The 12,363-nt window shown below is 47.8% G+C and overlaps 1 pseudogene; it reads right to left on the bottom strand.

Annotated features, from left to right (window-relative positions):
• Positions 1-6,943, bottom strand: part of LOC147118648 (uncharacterized) — a 67,513-nt pseudogene extending 60,570 nt beyond the window's left edge.
• Between the last annotated feature and the right edge of the window lie 5,420 nt (positions 6,944-12,363).

The following is a 12,363-nucleotide window of genomic DNA, read 5'->3' as shown; positions in this document are numbered from 1 at the left end:
TCCAGTAGCACCCCAGCTCCTGCTTGGGGCACTACCGCTGATTTTAATGCACGGGGGCGCTAACTTTTTCGGGGCGCTAAAATTAGCCCCGGCAACGTTAGCGACCCAAAGGGGGCGCCACCGAATTGTTCCCCCTAAGAGTCTAAATGGGCTGGAGGAGCAGAGGGATCCAGGGATACAGATACAGAAATCATTAAAATTAGTGACACAGATTAATAAGGCCATTAAAAAAAAGCACTGGGGTACATTCCTAAAGGATCCTTCTGTTCCGTGTCTAGGAGCTCTGAACCATGGCAGAGGGTGGCTGGGACACATTTCTCACAGGCCTCGAGATTAACCCGCACGGAGCCTTTGGTGTCAATGAAGAGAGACGAGAAAGACCAAAGTGACGTTTGCCCCTCTCAGTATGTCCCTGAAGGACTGTGTCCAGGCTGAAGTTCTGTTCCCGCCGTACGATCCTCCCCCAGATTGTCCTTTCTGAGCTCCAGCCAGGTGCTGCTAAACACTCAGGTGGGAAAGAAGAAAATCTACAACAATGTGTTTAAAGCAAAGCTGGTTTATTTGACATCTATCCAGAATATTAAACTCCAGCCCAGTTACAGGAGTTAATAACATCGGTAGAAATAAACCCCAAATATCAGAATGAACATGGTTCAGTCCTGGATGTGATTAACAGCAGCAATAACAGCAGAATCCAAGCCCTGCAGTCACTTGTGAACTCGCTGGTGTGCCAGCAGGTTGTATGAATGAGTGAATCCCTCCCCGCACACGGAGCAGGTGTACCGCCTCTCCCCAGTGTGAATTCGCTGGTGTCTCAGCAGGTTGGATGACCGATTGAATCCCTTCCCACACTCAGAGCAGGTGAATGTAATGTATGTACCTTTAAGAGAGGGAGTATCCTTTACAGCCCCTGTATACTGCAGTACCAGTAGTGAACACACCTGTATATAACACCATGTCGTAATTTGTACAGTTAGCTCCAGCATACCCTCTGTTCAGTAAACACCTGTTATTACCGTTCTCCTGCAGTCCGTGTGTTATTTATACGCGGACACTACAGTGGCGACGAGCAGGTTCAAACTCACCTGCAGTACGGCATCACCTCACGGGGATCCATCCCTGAAAAGAAGCTTCTTGGAGGTCGAAGCCAGAGAAACAGGCGTCGACCGCGGGCAACCGCCCAGTGATCCATCGGAGTTCAGAGAATCGCAGGGGAGGCTGTGGAGAGCTGGGCTTGGCTCTCCAGTCAAGGTGTTCCAGCAAATCTGGCTGGTAGCAGGTAGTGCGCTGACCCTTCCTGGACTGCGGCAGGCTAGAGCTCGATCGAGCGGCTCTGCAAGGGGGCCGAGCAGCATCGTCGGGAAGGAAAAGAGAGAGAGAGGGTGGAGCGCACAGGGCGCGGCCGGTGCTCAAGAGCCGGGCAGCGTTAAAGAAAATTAAAAAGGGGGAATGAAAAGAGACGTGCAGTGGACAGCATCGAAGAAGAATAAAACTAAGAAAATTAATTAACAAAAGAGAGACATGCAGAAAGCCGCGGGGCGCCGCCATTACTATTTAGAACGCTAGGAGCAGCATTGGCAGCAGCGGGGGAAGACGGAAAAGCGCGGGAGGCGCCATTTTAATCCATTGGGGAAGAAGGAAAAGCGCGGGAAGTGCAATTTTTATCCATTGGGGAAGAAGGAAAAGTGCGTGAGGCACCATTTTAAACCACCCAAGATGCCGAAGAGTGGCAGCATCATTGCTTTCGACAACGAAATAGAAGACTGGACCACGTATGTGCAAAGAATTTAAGTGTGCTGCAAGGCAAATGAGGTGGCCGATGAAAAGAATGCGTCGGTATTATTGAATTTAATGGGCACGAGAAAATACGGCCTATTGCGGAATTTAATTACCCCAGCTATACCAATGGAGAAAAGCTTTGAAGAGATTGTCAATATCTTACAGGAACATCTAAATCCTACACCGCTGCTGATAGCAGAAAGATTCAAGTTCCATAAACAAATCAGCACAAAGACGAAAGTAATGCTGACTATCTTATGGAACTACGCAAGTTATCGAAACGCTGCCAGTTTGGAGCAGGACTGGCAGATACCTTAAGGGACAAGTTTGTCTGCGGGCTCCAGAGTGAAGGAACCCAGAAACGACTACTTTCAGAAAAGGACCTTACGCTAGAAAAGGCTTTCAGCGTTGCAGTATCCTACGAAGCAGCAGCACGGGGAGCTGTGGAAATACAACAGAAACCGCAAGAATATAGCACCAATGAAATGGCATATGGAGCAGAAAAGTGCTATTGCTGCGGCAGAACAACCCATGACCAGAAGGATTGCTGGTTTAAGGACAAAGTATGCAGGCAATGTGGAAAAGTGGGACACATAGCACGAGTCTGCAGGTCGCGAAAGAAAACCAACACTAAAAGAACTACTAAGGAAAAGTACAAGAAAGTACAAAAGATGACGGACAGTAATTCAGAAGATCAGAAGAGTGATAATCACTCCGGGAGCAGGAGACTAAGTTGTCTAAAGTTACACAACATGATCGCAAAGGAGGATCACCAAACCATTTGGGTCACCCTCATGATAGCAGGGTCCCAATAAAGATGGAAATGGACACAGGATCAGCCCTAACAGTCATGAATCGACGAGACCACGGGCGGCTATTCTCACACATGCCCTTGAAGGACACGTCCATTGTCTTGAAGACATATATGGGGCAAAAAGACTACCCCAGAGGAAAAATAAGGGTGCCCATTAAATACAACAGCAAGGAAACACAGAAACTGTATTTATATACACTACAAGATGGAGGACCACCATTATTGGGACGTGAATGGTTCCGAAAAATACGATTGGATTGGCATTCCATTCAGGCGCTAACTGTGGCTGACAAAAAGGATGACGACGTCACACCTGGGCGACTGTCAAAAAATTCTAACTGATGCGAAAGAGGTGTTCTAGCAAAGACTTGGGACTCTAAAAGGCATAACGGGAACAATAAAAATTGAAGATAACGCAAACCCAAAAATTTTTAAGGCCAAACCGGTACCGTAGGTGATCCGCCCAGCCATCGAAGCAGAGCTGGAGAGTCTGGAGCATGCGGGTGTGCTGTCCAAGGTGGACTGGAGCGAGTGGGCCACACCCATCATTCCTGTAATGAAGAAATCATTGAGCAGCACGCCTGGGGAGCTGAAGAAGGTTCGCATCTGTGGGGACTTTAAGGTAACTGTGAACCCAGTCCTTCACACAGTACAATATCCACTTCCGCGGATAGAAGATATGTTCACCTCACTATCTGGAGGGAAACGCTTTACGAAGATTGATCTGGTCCAAGCGTATCTACAAATGGAGGTAGAAGAAGCATCTAGAAAATACCTCATGATAAACACTCACAAAGCTCTTTACCAGTACAACCGACTGGTTTTCGGGGTAGCATCAGCTCCGGCTATTTGGCAGAGGGCGATGGAACATGTCCTGCAAGGGATCCTGGGGACCCAGTGTTATTTGGACGACATCCTGGTTACGGGCGAAAATGACAGTGAACACCTTGCCAACCTGGAGCAGGTGCTCACTAGATTACAAGAACATGGGCTACGAGCCATCCGCCCCAAATGCGAGTTTTTCAGGAAACAAATCTCATATTGTGCCCACGTGATTGATGAAGAGGGGTTACATAAGTCCCCAGACAAAATTTGAGGCAGTACTCAAGGCTCCAGCACCGGAAAATGTGTCGCAACTGAGGTCGTTCCTCGGGTTGGTGAACTACTATCATAAGTTCTTGCCAAATTTGTCTACAATTCTGCACCCACTGAACGCCCTGCTGCAAACTGGAGTAGCATGGAAATGGAGTGATGAGTGTAAGCGTGCCTTTCAGAAATGTAATTGCCTAACCTCTTCAAAAGAAGTATTGGCTCACTACAATCCAACACTACCGATTCGGTTGATATGTGATGCGTCTCCCTACGGCATTGGAGTGGTGCTGTTGCACAAATTCCTTGACGGTTCAGAGAGCCCAATAGCCTTTGCGTCATGCTTGATAACCTCAGCTGAGCGTAACTATGCCCAGATTGACTGGGAGGCCCTCAGCCTGGTGTGGGGGTGAAGAAGTTCAATCACTATCTGCACAGGCAGAAATTCACCTTACTGACTGATCACCAGCCTCTTGTCTCCATTTTTAACCCAAAGTAGGGTGTTCCGGTGATGACGGCGCAACGGCTGCAAAGATGGTCCCTTTTTCTAGGGGCACATCAATACGAAATAGAGTATAAGGGCACGAAACAGCATGGAAACGCTGATGGGCTGTCGTGCCTGCCGCTGCCTATGGTTGAGGAAGCACCTGCAGTGGACCCTGTTGAGATATTCCATTCGACCATAGTCGAATGTCTACCTGTTACAAACTCAAGTATAGAGAAGGAAACCCGAAATGACCCGACACTCTCTCTGGTCTATGATTTGATGGCAAAGGGATGGCCAGCACATGGCGACTCACTGTTGCCAGCATTCTCACCAAGGAGAGAACAGCTGTCAGTGTGCCGGGGGACCTTGATGTGTGGATCCCGAGTGGTAATTCCACCCAAGTTGAGAGATAGAGTGCCCAATGAGCTTCATGAGGGTCATCTGGGAGGGGTAAAAATGAAGAGCCTAGCCAGGGCATTTGTGTGGTGGCCGGGAATCGATAAAGAAATCGAGGAAATGACCAAGAGCTGCACAGGATGCCAGAAAGTCCAAAACGCTCCACCACAGGCCCCGCTACACCCATGGGAGTGGCCCTCATCTCCATGGCAACGGGTACACATTGATCTTGCTGGTCCATTTATGGACTCAATGATTTTAATCGCCGTGGATGCACATTTGAAATGGCCAGAGGTTATCAAAATGTCCTCCACCACCACGGAGAAAACTATTGCAGTCCTACGGACCATCTTCGCCAGGAATGGTTTGCCAGAACAGATTTGCTCCGACAATGGACCACAGTTTGTGTCTGAGGATTTCCGGAGGTTTTTGAGGAATAATGGGGTAAAGCATTACACATCTGCCCCACATCATCCAGCCACAAATGGATTGGCTGAGAGGTTTGTTCAAACCTTTAAAAAAGCAATAAATGCGATGTATAACGACAACATACCACAGCAACACAAGGTGGATAATTTCTTGTTTGCTTACCGGAATGCGACACATGCATTCACCAACCAAGCTCCAGCCATGATGTTCTTTAACCGAAGGTTAAGATGTCGCCTGGATTTGCTCAAACCAAACATAAGGCGAGATGTTGAGGATAAGCAATTCCAGCACATCAATGAGAAGCCAACAAGGAGCTTCAATGTAGGGCAACCAGTCTTGGCCCGCGACTACCAAACAGAAAAATGGCAGCCAGGAACGATATGCACACGGCAGGGACCACTAATGTACACAGTGGACGTTGGAGAGAGCATCGTGAGACGCCATGCTGACCAGATTCTAGAGTCACAGCAACAAGTCAAACCCATGCCACGATCATAAGCACCTGGTGATGAACCCGAAGTACAGATTGCGGCTACCTCAGAATCAGTGGTATTGGAAGCTGACGAACCAACCAATGACAATGAGCCAGAATCGACTCTGCCGCAAGAACAGGATACTCAAGAAAGGTGCTATCCAGAGAGGATCAGGAAGCCTCCTCAAAGACTGAATTTATAAATGATTACTTTGAGCTGATGTATATTGTACAAAGAAAATTGTAATTGTAATTAGTTCTTATTTAATTGTTAAATGAATGTTATGTACTGTTTATCTAAAAGGGGAGGAATTGTAATGTATGTACCTTTAAGAGAGGAACTATCTTTTACAGCCCCTGTATACTGCAGTACCAGTAGTGACCACACCTGTATATAACACCGTGTAGTAATTTGTAGTTAGTTCCAGCATACCCTCTGTTCAGTAAACACCTGTTATTACCGTTCTCCTGCAGTCCGTGTGTTATTTATACGCGGACACTACAGTGAACGGTCTCTCCCCAGTGTGAACTCGCTGGTGTGCCAGCAGGTTGGATGAATGAGTGAATCCCTCCCCACACACAGAGCAGGTTTACGGCCTCTTCCCAGTGTGAACTCGCTGGTGTCTCAGCAGATGCTTTTTGCTTTTAAATTTCTTCTCACAGCACAGTCAGAACATTTAAAAGGTCTCTTATCAGTGTGAACAAGTTGGTGTGTCAGCAGGTGTGATGAACGAGTGAAACACGTCCCACACTCGGAGCAGGTGAACGCCTTCTCCCCGGTGTGCACTCGCTGGTGTGTCTGAAGGTCGGATGGCTGAATGAATCCCGTCCCACACTCAAAGAAGGTGAATGGCCTCTCTACAGTGTGAACTTGCTTGTGTTTCAGCAGGGTGGATGACTGAGTGAATCCCTTCCCACACACGGAGCAGGTGAACGGCCTCTCCCCAGTGTGAGTGCGCTGGTGTCTCAGCAGGTTAGATGACCGAGTGAATCCATTTCCACACACGGAGCAGGTGAACGACCTCTCCCCAGGGTGAGTGCACTGGTGTACAGTAAGTTCAGGTGATCACCTGAACCCAGTACTGCAGTGAGAGCACCTCAACGGTCTCTTCCCAGCATGAACACGTTGCTGGCATGTCAGTTCCCCGGAACTTTTATAGCACTTCCCGCAGTCCGAGCATTTAAAGGGTCTCTCATCAGTGTGAACTCGCTGGTGATTCAGCAGGATGGATGACTGAGTGAATCCTTTCCCACACACGGAGCAAGTAAATGACCTCTCCCCAGTGTGAACTCGCTGGTGTATCAGTAGGTGAGATGAATTAGTGAAACCCTTCCCACACTCAGAGCTGGTGAACAGCCTCTCCCCGGTGTGACTGCGCTTGTGTGTCGACAGGCCAGATGATCGGCTGAAGCCTCGTCCACACACAGAACACATGTATGGTTTCTCCCCGGTGTGAACGGTGCATTTTGTTTCCATGTTCAGAGGCTGATGATACTCAGATCCGATGAGTCGAGTGACTCTGTCAGATCTTGACGTGATGTGTGGTTTGAGTTTCCTGTCTGTAAATCCTCCCCTTCTAATGCCCAGTAAAATTAATATAAAACAGGGAGCGTGAGAGAGAACCCACAAGAAAACAAAGGCAGGTTGTGAAATTGAGCTCAATGAATCTGGTCATTTGTGGGGCCGGCACTAGAAAAAAGTGACCATGAAAGCTGCTGGATTGTCAAAAAACCCAACTGGTTCACTAATGTCCTTCAGGGAAGGGAATGCGCCATCTGGTCTGGGCCTACACACGACTCTGGCCTCTATGGGAGGAGAGAGAGAGGTGGGAGTGGGAGGGGGAGGGGGAGGGGGCGAAGGTAAGGAACTTTATACATCTGCAGCTCGACCAGAACTTTGACAGAACATCCCAAACCCACAACCTGCACCACCTAGAAGGACATGGGCAGTTGTTGCATGGGAGCACCATCACCTCTAAGTTCCCCTCCAAGACACACACCATCCTGACTTAGACATATTCATTGTTGCTGGGTCAAAATCCTGGAACTCCTTACCGAACAACATTGTGGGAGTACCTTCACCACACAGACTGCAGCAGTTCAAAAAGGCGACTCACCACAACTTTCTCAACAGGCAACTAGGGATTGGCAATATTTGCTGCTCTTGCTAGTGATGTTCTCATCCCAAGAATGAATTAAAACAAATCTGTATATGTAAACTGGTTTAAAAGCCTCGACAGAAATACTTGTTCCTAAAACAATACTCTTTTACACTAGAGTCATAGAGTCATAGAGTAATACAGCATGGATAGAGGTCCTTCGGCCCATCGTGTCCACGCCGGCCATCAAGCCCTGTCTAATCTAATCCCATATTCCAGCATTTGGTCCGTAGCCTTGTATGCTATGGCATTTCAAGTGCTCATCCAAATGCTTCTTAAATGTTGTGAGGGTTTCTGCCTCCACAACCCTTTCAGGCAGTGAGTTCCAGACTCCAACCACCCTCTGGGTGAAAAAGTTCTTTCTCAAATCCCCTCTAAACCTCCCGCCCTTTACCTTGAATCTATGCCCCCTAGTTATTGACCCCTCTACTAAGGGAAAAAGCTCCTCAGCATCCATCCTATCTATGCCCCTCATAATTTTGTACACCTCAATCATGTCCCCCCTCAGCCTCCTCTGCTCCAAGGAAAACAAACCCAATCTGCCCAGTCTCTCTTCATAGCTGAAGCGCTCCAGCCCTGGTAACACCCTGGTGAGCCTCCTCTGCACCCTCTCTAACGCAATCACATCCTTCCTGTAGTGTGGCGACCAGAACTGCACACAGTATTCCAGCTGTGGCCTAACCAGTGTTTTATACAGCTCCATCATAACCTCCTTGCTCTTATATTCAATGCCTTGGCTAATGAAGGCAAGTATCCCATATGCCTTTTTTACCACCTTATCCACCTGTTCCGCCGCCTTCAGGGATCTGTGTACTTGCACACCCAGATCCCTCTGACCCTCCGTCTTGCCTAGGATCTTTCCATTCATTGTGTATTCCCTTGCCTTGTTAGTCCCCCCAAAGTGCATCACCTCGCACTTTTCCGGGTTAAATTCCATTTGCCACTGTTCTGCCCATCTGACCAAACCATCTATATCGTCCTGCAGACTGAGGCTACCCTCCTCGCTATTTACCACCCTACCAATTTTTGTATCATCCGCGAACTTACTGATCATACCTTTTACATTCATATCCAAGTCATTAATGTAGACCACAAACAGCAAGGGACCCAGCACCGATCCCTGTGGTACCCCACTGGCCACAGGCTTCCAGTCACAAAAACAACCTTTGACCATCACCCTCTGCCTTCTGCCACTAAGCCAGTTTTGTATCCAATGTGCCAAGGCACCCTGGATTCCATGGGCTCTTACCTTCTTGACCAGTCTCCTGTGCGGGACTTTATCGAAGGCCTTACTGAAATCCATGTATACCACATCCACTGCGTTACCCTCATCCACACACCTAGTCACCCCCTCAAAAAATGCAATCAAATTAGTCAGACATGATCTTCCCTTGACAAAGCCATGTTGACTATCCCTGATTAATCCTTGCCTCTCCAAGTGGAGACAAATTTTGTCCCTCAGAATTTTTTCCAATAATTTTCCTACCACTGATGTTAGGCTCACTGGCCTGTAGTTCCCCGGTTTTTCCCTACTACCCTTCTTGAATAATGGTACTACATTAGCGGTTCTCCAGTCCTCTGGCACATCCCCTGTGGCCAGAGAGGTCCTGAATATATGTGTTAGAGCCCCCGCAATCTCTTCCTTTGCCTCACACAGCAGCCTGGGATACATTTCATCCGGGCCTGGGGATTTATCCATTTTTAGGCCAGCTAAAACCGCCAATACCTCCTCCCTCTCGATGTTAATATGTTCGAGCATATCACAGTCCCCCCGCCCTATTTCTATGTCTACATCGTCCTTCTCCATAGTGAAAACAGATGCAAAAAATTCATTTAGAACCCCTCCTACATCTTCTGGCTCCACACACAGATTGCCACTTTTGTCCCTAATGGGCCCTATTTTTTCCCTAGTTATCCTCTTACCCTTAATATACTTATAAAACATCTTAGGATTTTCCTTTATTTTGCTCGCCAGTGTTATTTCATGGCCCCTCTTTGATCTCCTAATTTCTTTTTTAAGTATCCCCCTGCACTTCTTGTACTCCTCTAGGGCTTCCTCCGTCTTTAGCCTTTTCTTTCTACCAAAAGCCCTCCTTTTTTTCCTAATCCATTCTCCTATATCCCCTGACATCCAAGGTTCCCTGTGGTTTTTGGAGCCACTCTTGACCTTTACGGGAACATGTTGCCATTGTATGATCTCAATCTCCCTTCTGAAAGCCTCCCATTGCTCCGATGCGGATTTTCCTACAAGTAGCTGATCCCAGTCCATTTTGGCCAGATCCTGCCTTATCCTATTAAAATCGGCCTTCCCCCAATTTAGAACCTTTATTTCCGGCCCATCCCTGTCCTTTTCCATGACCACCTTAAATCTTACCATATTATGGTCACTATCACCAAAGTGCTCACCTACTAGCACTTTTTCCACTTGGCCGGCCACATTCCCTAGAATTAGGTCCAGTACCGCCCCCTCTCTTGTAGGACTTTCTACATGCTGGCTCAAAAAGCTCTCCTGGATGCACTTTAAGAATTCTACACCCTCTGAGCCTTTCACACTCTGACTATCCCAGTTAATATTGGGGAAGTTGAAATCCCCCATTATTATTAACATTATTATTACCATTATTATTACCCTATTATTTGCACATTTCTCTGAGATTTGCCTACATATCTGTTCCTCTATCTCCCCCTGACTGTTTGGAGTCCTATAGTACACTCCCAGCAAAGTGCTTGCCCCCTTTTTGTTTTTAAGCTCCACCCATATGGCCTCATTAGAGGAACCTGCTAATATACCATCCCTCCTTACTGCAGTAATTGACTCCTTAATTAATATTGCGACACCCCCTCCTCTTATACCTCCCCCTCTGTCTCGTCGGGACAGTATCTGTTTAACAACCTAATCTCCCCTAGAATCCACCTCCCTTGAGAGTCTCACATTGGAAATTGTTGGGTCCTCCTGGGCTCAGAAGTACTGGGGGTTAAACCCAGTAGCTTCTCCTCCATCTCCACTCCAGCTCAAACTGAAGCAACATAAAGACCTACACAGGTGGCCAGGGACCAACCTTCCATCAGCCTGCAATAAAACTCTTCCCCACAGACGCTGGCTAATGGGGGCCGCAGCACCCAAAATTCTGCACGCCCCAGAAGCCGCTCTATCCAACGTGCTGATTTCCCCGCTGAGAGTGCACCTGCTCCCCGGGGCCGCGGGCCATTCTGGGAGCCTGGCTCCTGTCCTTTTCCCGAGTCGGACTCTGTGGAACCGGCTGAAGAAACCGGGAAGCGGTGGCTCGGATGGGGGATGCGCTACACCCTGGGTTTCCTGGTGCCGGGGCCCTGGCCCCACGACCGCCGGGCCCGGCCACTCTGATTCTGATTGAGGTTTTTGATCAGGTAACAGGGAGGGTTGATGAGGGTAATGCAGTTGATGTGGTGTACATGGATTTCCAAAAGGCGTTCGGCAAAGTGCCACATAATAGACTTGCCAGCAAAGTTGAAGCCCATGGAATAATAGGGACAGTGGCAGCATGGATACGAAATTGGCGAAGTGATAGGAAACAGAGAGCAGTGGTGAACGGTTGTGTTTCAGACTGGAGGAAGGTACACAGTGGTGTTCCCCAGGGGTCGGTGCTAGGATCACTGCTTTTCTTGATATATATTAATTACTCAGACTTTGGTGTACAGGGCACAGTTTCAAAATATCCAGATGACACAAAACTTGGAAGTATAGTGAACAGTGAGGAGAATAGTGATAGACTTCAAGAAGACATAGACAGGCTGGTGGAATGGGCGGACACGTGGCAGATAAAATTTAACGCAGAAAAGTGCGAAGTGATACATTTTGGTAGGAAGAACGAGGAGAGGCAATATAAACTAAAGGGTACAATTCTAAAGTGGGTGCATGAACAGAGAGACCTGGGGGTATGTGTGCACAAATCGTTGAAGGTGGCAGGGCAGGTTGAGAAAGGCTTACAGGATCCTGGGCTTTATAAATAGAGGCATAGAGTACAAAAGCAAGGAAGTTATGATGAATCTTTATAAAACACTGGTTCGACCCCAACTGGAGCATTGTGTCCAATTCTGGGCACCGCACTTTATGAAGGATGTGAAGGCCTTAGAGAGGGTGCAAGAAACGATTTACAAGAATGGTTCCAGGGATAAGGGATGAGGGACTTCAGTTACGTGGATAGACTGGAGAAGCTGGGGTGGTTCTCCTTAGAGCAGAGGTTGAGAGGAGATTTGATGGAGGTGTTCAAAATCATGAGGGGTCTAGACAGAGTAGATAGAGAGAAACTGTTCCCATTGGCGGAAGGGTCGAGAACCAGAGGACACAGATTTAAGGTGATTGGCAGAAGAACCAAAGGCGACATGAGGAAAAACTTTTTTACGCAGCGAGTGGTTAGGATCTGGAATGCACGGCCTGAAAGGGTGGTGGAGGCAGATTCAATCAGGGCTTTCAAAAGGGAATTGGATAAGTACCTGAAGTAAAGAAACTTGCAGGGTTACGGGGAAAGGGCGGGGCAGTGGGACTCGCTGAAGTGATCTTGCAGAGAGCCGGCACGGGCTCAACGGGCCGAATGGCCTCCTTCTGTGCTGTAACCATTCTATTATTCTATAAAATATTAGAATGTTTGTTCCACAGAAGCACGGATTTTATCTGCTTTTATGAATGAATTTTAAAAGTCTCTACTAAAACCTGAGCCAGTGTGTTGTGAGACAAAGAGCCTTGTGTCCAATGCGGGGA

This window comes from Somniosus microcephalus, chromosome 4 (assembly GCF_052327205.1).
Source record: "Somniosus microcephalus isolate GS21.2 chromosome 4, FLI_Smic_1.0, whole genome shotgun sequence".
Classification (NCBI taxonomy): Eukaryota; Metazoa; Chordata; class Chondrichthyes; order Squaliformes; family Somniosidae; genus Somniosus; species Somniosus microcephalus.
The sequence above is the reverse complement of the archived record's forward strand: the minus strand, read 5'-3'. Positions and strand labels throughout refer to the sequence as shown.